At 45.7% G+C, this 13,821-nt stretch overlaps 1 protein-coding gene across 3 annotated transcripts in view; it reads right to left on the bottom strand.

Moving 5' to 3' along the window:
• The window catches only part of CCHa1-R (CCHamide-1 receptor), a 361,846-nt gene extending 354,081 nt beyond the window's left edge, over positions 1-7,765 (bottom strand). For all 3 annotated transcript variants that reach the window (XM_077632635.1, XM_077632636.1, XM_077632634.1), the window contains exon 1: positions 7,127-7,765. The gene's annotated coding sequence lies outside the window, so the exon portion shown is untranslated. The remainder of the gene's footprint in view (positions 1-7,126) is intronic.
• Positions 7,766-13,821: the final 6,056 nt, after the last annotated feature.

Here is a 13,821-nt window from a genome sequence, read left to right as displayed (position 1 = left end):
AATAGCCCCAGTTTTTGCGCAATGCCATAATTCCTGTGGAGATATGTTTCTGCGATCGCTGCTGGAGATAATGCATAGTTATTTCGAAGCAGTGACTCTGCGCAGTGAGCGCCCTTTCGTGATTTCGGACAGTTTTATATGCTAAACATTCCATACTTCCTTTCCGCCATTGTGTTGCATCTATTAACGCTGGGCGAATAGTCCGCCCTATTCATGACTGCATCCCGCAGACACACTGCTCAACAGTTTGAGAGCAGAAATCATGCAAAGCACGGCGTTACACTGGACACCTTTGTCCGTCGTACCGCGCAACACAAAAGAAATGGCTAAACAACGCTTATCTGCTCATTCCTTGCAGGCATTGCAGAAGATCTTGGTGCCATGTGAATGGCTGTGTTAGTATCTTTCTCAGTCTTTCATCAGCTTGCATTGCCTAATTTTCCGATAAACGTGTGTGCTGATGTATGATTTGCAATGCTACTGTCATGCCGGCAAGGTTTCCTTCTCAAGACATTATCGAGTGCTCAGCAGGCGCCTCGCGCACTTTGTCACACTTGATGCAGACCTATATCAACAATGTAATGATGAAGGAAATAACATAGACTAACAAAGACACGCAGACATCCGCAACAATAGGCGTTATGTCCGTAAGCATACGGCACCAATAGCGAACTACTCTATTGTCTGCTCTTGTTGCGATACGACAGAACGAGCAATTTTTTTCAATGTTTGCAGCTTGAAATGCACTAGCCGATTGTAAAATCTTCGAACCGAAGCCTTCAAATTGCGAAAAAGTTAAAATCTCAATGTAATGATATGCTATGGTACGGTACGTGGTGTTTAATGTTCTGCAGCTGGACATGGGCCTCGACGGACGCGACGTCACCGTGAAGGGCCTAGGAATGACTTTAACCGCTTGTCTTTCTTTCACTTGTCCTCGCGTCGCGGAACGCACGGGCTTGTTTCAATTACACCTCCGTCAAAATGCGGCCGCACCGCTACCAGGATTCATATCTGAGACCTTGTACTCGGCGCCTGAACGCCTAAAAAATGCCTTGAATAAGGCACCGCTGCGGCTCAATACGCTACATACCCGTTTATTTCGCGTCGTAAGTGACGAGGATGTGCACCTTTACGCACTCCTTTCTGAAATATTCAAGATAAGTTTAATTAGACATGTACAACTGTCTATGGGTTTGGCGAAAAGGCACTGAAATGCCTAAGTACCATCCCTCTTGCCCGCCCGCGAAAGTAGACACTAACTTAGAACTACCGAAATTGTACAAAGCGCACCATTACAGCAGTGCAGAAAACGAAGTCCAGTCCAAGCTATTTTAGCGTGTATCTTCGAACAGAACACAGAACAAAAATGATGTACACAAAATAAAAGAGAATCATTCACGATAGAATACGCTTCATTATTATGACAGAATGGCGACCTTTACATTTGCAGCGGCCGTAAATGATAACAAACTTCACTCTTAAACCCTGTGCTGGATGTATTTTCTTCCGGTATTTCTGTGAAAAACGAATGTATGTTTTGTTTTTTAAATGCTTGGATTTGATTAAACGCTTGGATTTGGGTGCCGTAATTTTTTAGCGGTTTTTTCTTTCCTACATGCATTATTTCGCTAGTTGTGAGGGTGGCTTTTCGTTAGGTATTTCTTCAGTAAGGCTGCAGGGTTGAGCGTCATTTGTATAGGGATTATGAAAGCTAGTTTTTCATGGAAGATGCTCCGAATAGTTAGGAGATGATGTTTCCTAAAAACCGGTTCTATACGAAAATGCTAAGACATCCCTTCTATACGCTTCAATACGCTTTTTTGTGAAGCACGTGAGTGCTGTCCAAGTTAATTTTTGTCGACGTTACTCATACCAGAAAAATATTTCGCCACAGTTATACGAAGTAACATCTATTGGTTCTAGAGGGAATTTAACAGTTTTCAAACACAAAGGCCTTTGTGTTTTCGACATTACGCTTGCGGCAATTGCAAGCGGCGTCCGTAAGTGTGCATACCATGCCTGAATGGGATAGCGCTTAACCAGCCACCCAACTATCTACTCAGGGGCAACCTTGTGAGACATCGCCGCAGAAGCTGCGAACACTAGTCGCTTTAGGGGGTTTGCCCCCCCCTCCCCCCCCCCCCCCCTCCGTATTTGGCAACAAATGTTTCCACCACCACCACTAGTCGCCATCGTCAAGACTCGTCTTGCTGCCTGCTCAGCGCGACCGAAGAGCGTGTTTGTAAGAGCAGACGCTCCGCACTCGTAGCATCTATTCTAGCGCGAGATAAATGTATCCTCGCGTTCTATATATTTAGCAATTACGTCTTGTTAGTACTGCGGGTTAGAGCAATATTTCCGCTGCCGCAATTGCACAAAAAGTATCACTTCCTTGTTCTCCTTGTGCCTCACAACGACAGAACTCAAAAAGCGGTCTGGGTGGATTTTATTTTCTTTCATAACATTTATTTATTCCTGCATTTTTCTGTGGTCCTTTTGCTTTTTGCTACGAACCCTTGCCACGGGGTCTTCAGCGCGTAATCGCTTGTACAGCCCAACACTGCGCCACAAAACGTCGTGAAAACCCAGTCAGACGTCAAGGAAAAACCCGACGAGCTTTACATACCCGTAGATAACAATCTATTTACTGAGAGGAGTTTGTTAGCTCGAAAATGCTTTCGCCAAAGATATGCTCACCTCGCATTCAGTCCTCTTTATAAAACTAATAGCTGATATTTCATTAGTCTTAAGTAGCTGCAAGAAATCTCGGTAGTTTCTTTCTTTTCTTATTTATTTCATATCCACTGCGCTATTATCTGGCATCAAAAGTCGCCGGGGGGGGGGGGGATATGTAGAGAAAGAAATTACATGCATAATACAAACGCAGGTGGTGACTACAAAAGAAATAAAGTTGTGTACTATGTACGTCACGAAACTTGTTTCATTCAGAAATATTTTTCGAAAAAAAACATTTTCGAAATGTTCGTTCTGCATCTTTATTTATTAACCTTAAATAAACTGAGCAGTGATGTCACTGCTTAATTTATTAAAGGTAACTATAGTGCAGTGTCGGACGGATCATTCCGCAGCGTGACAAAAATTAAAGAAAAAGAATCGTGCAAAACCGTCAACGTTTGTTCCAGCTGGTAAGCGTGGCAACGCACTTCAGCAACGGTACAAAGTACAGCCCCGTCGGTGCACAAGAAAATTTACGTAAATAAAAAGCGCCGTGAACCAAACACAGCCGAGCCACCATGACGCCAAGCGATTCCCATATTTGCAACGCCCATTAATCATAAAAATCGCTATTCATCCCGTTCTTCTTTCTTTTTTGTCCAGCATCCTATGGTCCGTCCTATGCCGTCGGAACCCATCTGTAACAGGGCCTTTAAACGCGCAATTTCTCGCTGAGCCCCGAAATGATCCGCGTGTGAATCCATTGCACGCTTGACAAAGGAGGAAATTAACACCCGACGCGTACCAGCGTGCTAGCCCCCCCCCCCCCCTTTTTTTTTTCTTTGCGGATGTTCTTTGTTGAACGACGACAATGAGTGTTCGCCGAGACAAAAGGGAGGGAAACGCGACCTCGAAAACACCGCGAGAAGTTAGTAGTGCTCGCAGCTCTTTCGCATGTTTAGGTGCAGTACAGCCTCCTTAAATCTGTTTTACCGATTCCGAATGGTTGCAGGTGAATACCCAGATTTCTAAATAATGCTCAATTGCGAGGTCTAGATATTCAAAGTGCTTAACTAAGAACTCTTGAATAAAATGTTTAAAGCGTTCGATTGGGCTTTTTTCACGTACGTAACCAGCGCCGTTCTTTTTCGATTGCTTTAGCATCGGTGTCGCGTTAAGTTTTCAAAAAGGGCTAGCGTCCTCTACGGTAAACACGCGATAAACTGCGTTAAAGGCCTCTAAAAGGCATCTGACGGTACTTTGGGTATGAAATATTAAACTCACAAAAGTAACAGTCTTGCTTGATGTGTCTTTAGAGAAGAAAGCGTGAAATGTCTACAAACAGTCTTGCGTCGTCATAATCTAATCTAACAAAGAGAAAAAATTGTCTTCTTTTCCCCTTTTTCGGCAAATAACTCAGACGGTGTCGCTCTAACTGTCATTCAGAGAAGGACCTGTGTTTCATGTTAGCATGATTTTTTCGGCGGTCTTGCTCAAGGGAGGGGGAAGTGAGTTCGTAAAAAAATTCATTAATGTAATAAATGCGGCGTGTGCAGATGCGCCAGCCGCAAATGTCTAATTTCAATAGATATGAAGGGTGTCTCTTGTCGACAAAAGCGAAGCCCGATGTGATGTAGACCTACCCTATAATCCTTAGGAATCGCAGCACCTACAGAACTCGCACCCAAAATTTAAAAAAAAGTGCGGTCTTTAAATGAGTTTATTCGGCAGTTCTCATTCAGCGCTCAACAAGACTTGTTTTTCTGAAACGACACTACGCTGAAGGATAGAATTTCGTGCTCCTGGCGCCAAAACTAAAGGCACGTTACTCACAGTGGAGACTTGTTTCCTTGCTCTTAGGGTCGTCAGCATATTTGAGTCTGAAATTTCAACCGCGTTTTTGGACTACTCAAAAGTTGTGTAAAGGCTACCCAAAATCGCATTATCTCTTTTTATCGCTCTGTTCAACCTTCTACGAGTGCAAAAACTTGTCTAAAATGAGTGCGCTCGTCTGAGGAAAAAAGAGATTTTCACTTGAGACATATTTTCCCAGGACAACAACTTTTAACGTTGCACAACATAGTTTCAATCAAACTGCCCTAAACTGAGCTTTTACAGAGCACATTATTAAAAATACGTTTAGAAACATTTTTTTAGGAAAAGAATAACATTCTTTGGGCATGGTAATCTATTCCTTGGAATAACAGGTAATCCGTTACGCTGAATAATTTACACGAATTGAAGTGTACTTGGCGAAATCAAACAATACTAATCGTAAACAACACTGGTATATTTTCGTTTTCTGTTGCACAAAAGCCTTCGTGTTTTTCTTCTTACTTTTTTATGACACTGCGCTCTTCCAAATACGCTCTGCGGCTTGTTGCGAGGGGTGTCGAGATTGCACTGAACTGTCGAATATTTGAAAGAGTTATCACACTTTTTACAATACTTTGAAAATAATCTTGTATATTGACCCCGCAATTTTTTATATGAGCATGATGTCTGTACAGCACTCAAAGCCTCTTTAAGCGACAGGAGAAGGGCTGCCTTCTTTTTCCCTGCACTGCCACAGAATACGCAAACGAGAATAATTTAAGGCCTTTTTTTTTCTTGGATTCATCGTTGATTTTACACTTTTTTTTTAAATTTATACGCCTTATTAGGCATACTGCCATCGTTAAGCCATATGACACTCCACTGAGCTTCAAAAGAGCCCGAGAAAGCTCACTTCGGTAGATAAATGTACTCAGTTAAATTGTGAGAGGTTCCTTTCTTATCCGTGGCCAGCCCGTGTCCTCAGACCTTTAGCATGTAGTTCGATGTATTTAAGGTCGTTTGCTTCCCAATCACAACGCACTGAGGGCCGATTGTCAATCGACAATTTCCATTCAAGCGCTGCCAAATAAAAAAAAAATCACCTGGTGTGAACTACCGTTTTCGTAGCTCCAAACAAGACATCATCCAGTGAGAATACATTCCTTGGGCAAGAGCGTTCCTTTCTCTATGTTTACTGTTGCGCGCTTCATTATCTGTCTGAATGACACAGCGTGGCCTCCTTCCTTCACCCAGGCCCAAAATAACTAAAGCAATTAAACATTGTAAATAAATATTTATATAAAAATGCAGGAAGTAGGTGACGTCGCGCTAATTCCTAAAAATTTTCGCTCATAAATAAGGTTCATTCAGCGACCCCATAGTGCTGATTGTGCACGGCGTCTCAACAAGCGCGACTTAACGGAGAGCGGGGCTTGTTGTGAGCACACATAATCCGGCATCTCGGCCGTATCAAAAAGATGCCGGCACAGTTTCGAGCGACTCATATTTCAAAGCGCCTCGACACTTTGTTCCGGCCTTGCAACGCTCAGGTAACGCGTACGCGACCGGCGAAGGCCTCGCAAACGTCTCTCGAAAGTGGGGAGTCCGCCGACCGCACGCAAACATCATGAGGCTGCGAGCGCCAGACAAAAAAAAAAAAAAGCTAACATGTCTTAAAGTGCGGAATAAATAAGAAACGAACTAAACGAAAAACAAAGATAAATCCGCGGAGAGTGAAAGTGAATCTGCGTCGATGTTATCTGCCGACGAACGTGAGTTCCGAGCGATCGCTATGTAGGCCAGGAGTGAACTGTATACCTGTGCGTGCTGGGAAAGGGGCCCTTTAGACAAGTAGCGGCAAATAAGTGAAAATAATAAAGAACGACTGCCTTTTAAGCCCACGCTGTATCCAGGGCTGCCGTGGAGAGCAATGCCGCTGTTTCAAAACACAGCAGGCAGTGAAAATGCACAGATGCATTCACGTCTTACATCTCGTAGTGTTATTCGCAAGTTTGCCTCTTTGGAGATGTGTACGCGTGTCCTCTCTTAAGCGGGTGCTGCCTAGTTTCATTTGTTTTCCCTCAATATATGTGAGCACCGAGATGTCTATTTTCATTCGAAATATTAGGTTTTTTGCTAGTTTGATTATATTCGAACAAAGTACGGCAAACCAGGAACAAGGACACCCTACAGAAGGCTGACAGGAATGCGAGGCCAGCGTCATCCTCTGTCCGCGCAGCACTCGTTGAACTAATTGCTCTAGTTGGCAAACAGCTCACAGCGCCTTATGCTCATCTAAACAGCCAGACATATATGCCCTCTATTTCTATTCAAAGTTTAAGCCACCAAAAAGTGGAAAATTGTAGACACAACCTGCACAGACAGGTTCCAAAAATTAATTCTTGGTTCGGCGTAGAAGTTTGTGCGGTAGTTTTCTTGCCATCTAGTTTTCAATTCTCAAACTATCCTGTTTTTTGCGATTAAAACAAAAATAAGAAAATTGGAATACATCGATCTTTATAATTTTTGCTTCAGTTACTGGTAAGTTCTTAAGTGTTACAACAAACTGCAGGCCACAAAAACAGCAACTGAACCCCTAGAAACGAAGACAGCCACTCGTTATATATCTTACCTTATAGACGTGCCAAGCGAAGCAGCGACGAAGAGCTACGAACAGTTCCGGAAGGATGCTGGTCTCGTCGAACGGATCCGAAGGGCGAAGAGTGCCGTCAGAAGATCCCCGCACAGTGTTCCGGATCGCTGCACTCTGTAAAACTCAGCGACTCTCGCAAGCTTTTTTTCTTCCTTTTCTTCTTGCCTCCAATAAGCACTAAGCGAAGTTGTCACGCTCTGTTCGGTGCCGGCTATGTGGCGCACACGATGGCAGAGGCGCGACGACTCTCCAAACAACCACGACGTCGACCAATGCAGCGGAACGGGATCATCGGTGCGGGCCCGAGGCTCTTATCCCGGAGACGTGACGGGCAATCCGCACATCCGCAACACGCTTCAACGACGCGCGGCAAAGTTTGGGACAGGAGTAGCTGCACTAACGGACAGTGTGCGCGCACACGCTACGGAGCCAACACGGTAGTGTCGAGTAAACGCACGCACATACAACGAGGAGATAAGATAACGAGGCAGCGAGGGACAAGCGGGCGGTTGGAGTTCTGGGGCACCTATGGAAGCACGGGCGCCGCAGGGTCCGGGTCCGAGATCTGGCTGAGCCGAAGCGAGCGACCGGCCTGTTCGGCTTGCGAGCGACGAGTGCGCGGCCAGTTGGAGCCGCACCGGGGAGAGCGCGCTGACTGAAACGCGCGCGCGCGCGTCGGTGGAGAGGGTGTTGCGCGCTGCTGCTGCCCCTCTCCCGTCGTTTCTCTGCCTCTCTCCCGCGCCTCTGCTCCCACTACGGCGCTCGAGACAGGGCGGCTCCCGGGGAAGTGGGGAAGCTTCCTGCTGCTGGCGCCTCGGGAGACGGGATGTGTGGGAGGAGATCGTCCTCTCTCTTTGTCTCGTTCTCCCAAACGTTCTTTGCCTCCTCCGGTCTCCTTGAACAGTGCAAGGTTCCCTTCTATCGCAATAAGCCACACGTGTCGGCGGCGCACAGGACAACTTCCGCGGCAAGGTAAACAAGATTAACGCGACTGGCTGTCCTTTCGCTCTTCCCTGCCGGCCCTCACAGGGCATGGTGAAGGAAGGGATGGAGGAATTGTACGCCGCTTCGAACGACGGGGTTCAGGAATGAAAAGTAACAAGTCTCCCTCAACGCCAACAGAGTGTGAGCGAGCGCAATGCGGAAATGATACGAGATCAAGTTGAAGGCCATTGCTGAGGTAAAGTCCAGGTAAAGCGGACCTGCAGGGAAGATTATAAAAACAAAAGCTGTTATTTCTCAAAACTCTGCGTACCCCTTGGGGAACACAAAATGGAAGATTTTGTCTTGCGTGCGGTTTGCAAGACCGGGCTTCGCGATAGATATCCAAGAACTCTGTAAGGTTCGAATGATATCCCGTCAGCGTAAAAATGGCAGATCGTAATTGTCATTGATTGCGCTATTCAAACACTTTACAAAGTTGTTTTCATCAAGCATGTAGAAACTGTAAGTCCGCCAGCAATGCACTCGGTCAGCACCAACCGACCGGCCGGCCAGCCAGCCATTCGATGGAGGGATGGATCGATTTATCAAATCAATAAATCAATCAATCAATCAATCAATTTTTAATCGCACAAAATGATGTTAAACCCTATAAACGACGTCAATGAAACAAAATGTTACTCACCAAAAATTTTATACCGGTCAACTTAAAGACTTCGCTTGACAAAATATAAGTAGGAATATAGGCTATGACTTTTGGATAACTAAAATCTACTCAATAAGCACGATAACTAAATAAAGTTGTTATCAGCCAAAAGTACGATAGCTTCTACCTGCGTGTTGGAGACTATTACCAGCAGTCTACTTCGGTAGGTCACCGTCACTTTTGAGTAATAAGGGTGCAATCTGTCACCTCTTCAATGCCATTTTTTTTCCTCAATAGTAGCGTACCGAGGAATTCAAACATCACTAGTGTATTACTTCCTGGACATTTTTGCATGCATTTTTTGTGATCCCTTCGACGAAAGAAAAGCGCGCAGCCATCACATAATCTTTTTACATATAAATAATATATGTTCCGGGGCGCCGATAAAAAAAAAGAGACGTAAAAAACAACGACACTACGTGGCATTCTTGATTGTACGAGTGTTAATTCCGCTATTGATATAGTCTGTCTCCTCAACTTGATACATTTTGCTCATCCCCTATGCTTGTAATTTTTGGTGTCGGCCAAAAGAACCTTTATGAGTTTATCCGCGGATGAATCTGTTAACAAGGACAGTGCGCTTTGTGTCGGGAGGCTTACTGGGAGGATTTCTTTCTTGAGCTCCGCATCGTCTCCTCGTGTCGTCGCAGGCTCGTGGAGCTCCACTTTGCGCTGTGAGCCACGTCACAGCAACAACTATAGCCCCGTCTGTTCATGCGCCGAGAAGAAGTCTTGATTAGCGAGGCGGCAAAAAGTAAGTCTAGCTACTGCCACACTAAAAATTTGCGATTTGCAGGGATACAATTGGGAACCACTCTTGCAGGATACATTGTTGTGGAAGGGCATCATTCTGTACTCGCTACTCGCTTGAGCAGCAAAAGGAAGGCGCTAGTACTGATGGCAGTGGCTGGCGACGCCGTTGTATATCCACGTCAGATGCTGTACGTGCTCCTTTACTTAGTGTGTATTGCCTCTAGGGGTTCATTGTCTCTTTCAGTTGCGACGACGTTGCGAAACGTGAACATATTCAACCTTTGGCAGTGAAACTTCTAAGCTCTAATGAAAATGGCATGTTTCTTTTCATTCAGCCCGGCCAGCCAGCGCTCATTTAAATCAAGCTCGACGCTTGAAGTGATGAAGGATTCAGTACAGTTTGCTAGCATTAGAGGGGCACGGTTGTTGAGGTCCTAACCAAGTTTTCCTTGTTTCGCGTGATTGCAAAGCTTCGATTCTGATCATGAAAAGAAGCAAGAAAGGCACGTACCGTTTTGTGTCAGTGAATAAAAGTATAAGGCATTCGATTCTCTTACCAAGGGTACTCACTTCTACCTGAGGATAGCTTACAAGACTGCCATTCCGTTCGCAGCCCACGCAAACGAAAAACGCCTGCTATTGATGAAAAACTTTAAAATGGCACCATTTGTTTGCAGTAAAATGGAGCGAGAAAAAAAAAATAAATTGGCACCTCTAGCCTAACTTCGGGGAGATCAAAGGAGAGCTACAGATGTAGAGGTTTTCATCCCCATTATAAATTATAGCGCTTGATACCACGTCGAAGTGGCGAATAGCAGCACACCAGCTCAACCGTACACGCAAGATAGGGCTGCCTAAGTACGTCGGAGCTTTCCCTTCTTTGGAAAAACAGATTTTGTGCTTCAGTAAAAAGTCTCTCTGTTTTCCTCGTGCGCTGCAGAGAGTCTCCTTTCATTTTTGACTTCGAAGAAAGGTAAACTCACGCGGAAACACTTGTCAATATAAAAATACATTTCGTCACGAGTTACAGGCTTATAAACACTAGCTTGAACATTGAACTGTGTCAGTGTTGAACAGTCAGGATGCCATCAATAGTACGTACTGTTTGATTTCATTACTTCTAATCCGAACTTGAGGCAGAACTGTTATTCGAGAATGACTGGCCGATCCAGAACAAGACTGTCAGAGTGCACCACATTTTCAGAAAGCGGGCGTAACGAAAGGAATGTTTACATTTAATCTTGGGGTGCGCCGTTGAGTTTGTTATTCCTTTCGAATGAAGATCCCGTCGATGATCCTTCACCTCCAAAATCAACGAAACCTCTCGGAGGTTGAAAAGCGGATTCTCATTTTCGAAATAAGCCCTGGTCGGCCGCGACACCTTGGTGAAAGCGCTATGTAGCTGTGTTGGCCGATAATATGTATTAACACTAAGTGTGCACAAAAAGCTGCGTGAAGCGCCTAAATAAGCTGCCATAACGTTACTCAATAGGTGTGAAACACGCAACAGCATAGCAGAGTTGAGCTACAAACAAAACTTGACAGGGGCGATATTTTCTCTCAATTATTTTCCTGGCTCAAGTTTGCAGACCTACCACTGCTAGCTTTAGACTATGACGGAACGTCTGGGGGCATGCAAGCAATGTCATTGACAGGTTTCAGGTTTGGTTTATGGCTTATGGGGGTTTGCGAAAGCGACTCCGGCTATGAGGGACGGCGTAATGAGCGCTCCGGAAATTTCGACCATATGGTGTTTGTTAACGCGCACTGATATTTCACAGCACGCGGGACTCTAGAATTTCTCCTCCATCGAAAAGCGGCCACAGAGGCCAGGATCGAACCTTTATCTTCCGGGTCATCAGCCGAGCGCCATAGCCACTAAGCCACCGCTGCAGCGGAAGGTTTTATGGTTAAATGCTGGGTGATCGATGCAAAGGACAAAATCAGTCGCGGAGAGAGAATTTAAGCAACATGTAATTGCGAAAAGTTACATGAAATTTCAGTAAAAAAAAATTTCAAATCGAGTAAGGCCGGGAGTCGCCGAAACAACCGCTGGGTGGAATTTGGTTGCCTTCAATTCTTCTCCGTTTCCATATAATGGGTTAGAATTACTACCCTTACTGGCACAAGACCTGTTCGTGTGGTGCTGCGCGAAGAGGACGGCACCCTCCAGTTGTCTCCACCCACTAACCACCCACCTTTGACAAAACACTTATCTCCGCCCTCCAGATTCCTCACCGACCCACCAGGCAATTCACCTGCACCCTTCGCAAGCTGTACCCTCCCACAGACACCGACTTACACCGTCCAGAAGGCCTCAACCCACTACCCACGCACATTCCCCGTCCAGAAGCCGCCACCCACCACCAAAACCCATCTCCTCCTAACACAGATCACCCACGAACAACCGGCTATCTCCTCTCTACAGAAGGCCCCAGCACCACCCATACACTCACTTCACTACACCCTCTAGAAGCCTCCACTCAAGTGAAGTCCGCGCAACATTTATAGCAAGGATAAACGGTGGTGAAAAGAATTCAAAGATGCCACACGAGAAGGCGATCATTCTAAGATCGAAATGTAGAAGCAATACTGCTAACGTATATTTGTCACATCACATTGAAAGATCTCCTGCCATTTTTTTTTCTTGCTTCTGTCACTGACAGGCTTCCGTGGCGATTTGTTTGGACGTAGGTAATGACCCTAGACCGCCAGGGCTCAATAGTCGCCAGACAGTCGCCATGTGCCAAAGACAGCAAGTGCCGAAACCGGCGATAGGACGGAGCCGCATCAGTTGGCGGTCTGACTCGTCCAATGCGCGCAAGCCTATAGACGAGGCGAGACGGCTCAATTGCTCCCGGGTCCCAGACGTCCGTTCCCTCTGCCTCTATCTCTCAATGAGCTTGGGCATTGTACTCTTTATTAGTTTCGGAGCAGGGTGCGTTCACTAAGTACCCTAGAAAGAGAAAGTGAGACTGGCTATGTATTCATTCGTCGTGAACAGACAAAAGACAACAAACATTCGGCGCCCCCTTAAAGTGCTCAGTCGATTAAACTATTTCGAGGAGGAGGAGCCAAGAGTTTCGTACAACTACAATTCATTTCCAGATCACACGGCCGCCCGTACACGCTTGCACTTGTCACGTACGCGCACAAGCCCACAACCTTGCGGAGCTCGGTAAACAAAGAGCAGGAATTTCAAGGGAACAAGGAAGCAACTACGAAAGCGTATTCTTGTGGCGTCAAACAAGAGAGGCGAGGGTGAAGACTGCATAGAGTGCGCCCGTCGTCGCAGTCTTCGCCCTCTCCGCCAATTTGGAATCCTCCTCTCCATCTCCGTGCTGTGCCCTCGGCGAGGCTGATCTTTTATTTCTTTCTCTGTCGCTTACTCCTCTTCGTCTTTTTTTTTTCATCTAGATGCGCCATTGTTTGTCCCCGTTAGCCGCCTTCGAATGAAGCTTCAGTGCGGAGATCGTCGGATGAGGGCCCATCAGACATCCATCGTCCCTGTCTCAGAAGCTTTGCTCACGCGCGTTTCCCCTGGCTCCTGTGTAGTCGCGCGCTAATTTGCAAACTCACTCCAAGTCTTTTGACTGCAGGCTAAAATTTGCACTGTAGAAAAGGAGCGAGGCTTAGAATTCCTAAGGAAATCGGATATGGTATCTATAAGTGCATCTGAATATGCGCCTACTGCAAAGACAATCTAATATGAAGGCTGAAAATGCCTAACATGTTCGCTGTGTTTAGTAGTGCATAGTTGGTCCTTTTACGGAATGCCACACTTATGCGTAATGATACAGTGCGCGTATTTGAAGAAGAACAGCCGACAATATAAGACAATTTCTTATGTTTTATTCATGCTATAGCAGTGATCTAAGAAATCTAAATCGGCCAGTGCGGATTACAACACCATATTCCCACATTACAGACGCCCTGGTGGCGCCACCTAGTGGGCGAACCTTATGTCTTGGCGCTTGACCGAGCGGCGAGCCTGGCCGAGCATATTGTCGGTGACATTATGACTTTCACTATGAGTAGAACGCCTCACATATCCTCGAAGCGCAATGTGCTCCGCGAAGGACGTGTTCATTTCAGTGTTTTAGAAAAACTTTTTTCCAGAAGCTAAAAGAGGCTTCAATCCTTTAAGCGCATGCTCATTCTTCTCTTAATGAGTCTTCTTGTATTTTGTGGTTTCCGCTGACAGGTTCGGCAGCAACTTGTTAAGAGCACATTGCACGCAGTATGAGGATTCTGGCCATCTGCTTCGGTACTT

This window comes from Amblyomma americanum, chromosome 7 (genome assembly GCF_052857255.1).
Source record: "Amblyomma americanum isolate KBUSLIRL-KWMA chromosome 7, ASM5285725v1, whole genome shotgun sequence".
Classification (NCBI taxonomy): Eukaryota; Metazoa; Arthropoda; class Arachnida; order Ixodida; family Ixodidae; genus Amblyomma; species Amblyomma americanum.
This window is presented reverse-complemented; position numbering and strand designations above follow the sequence as displayed.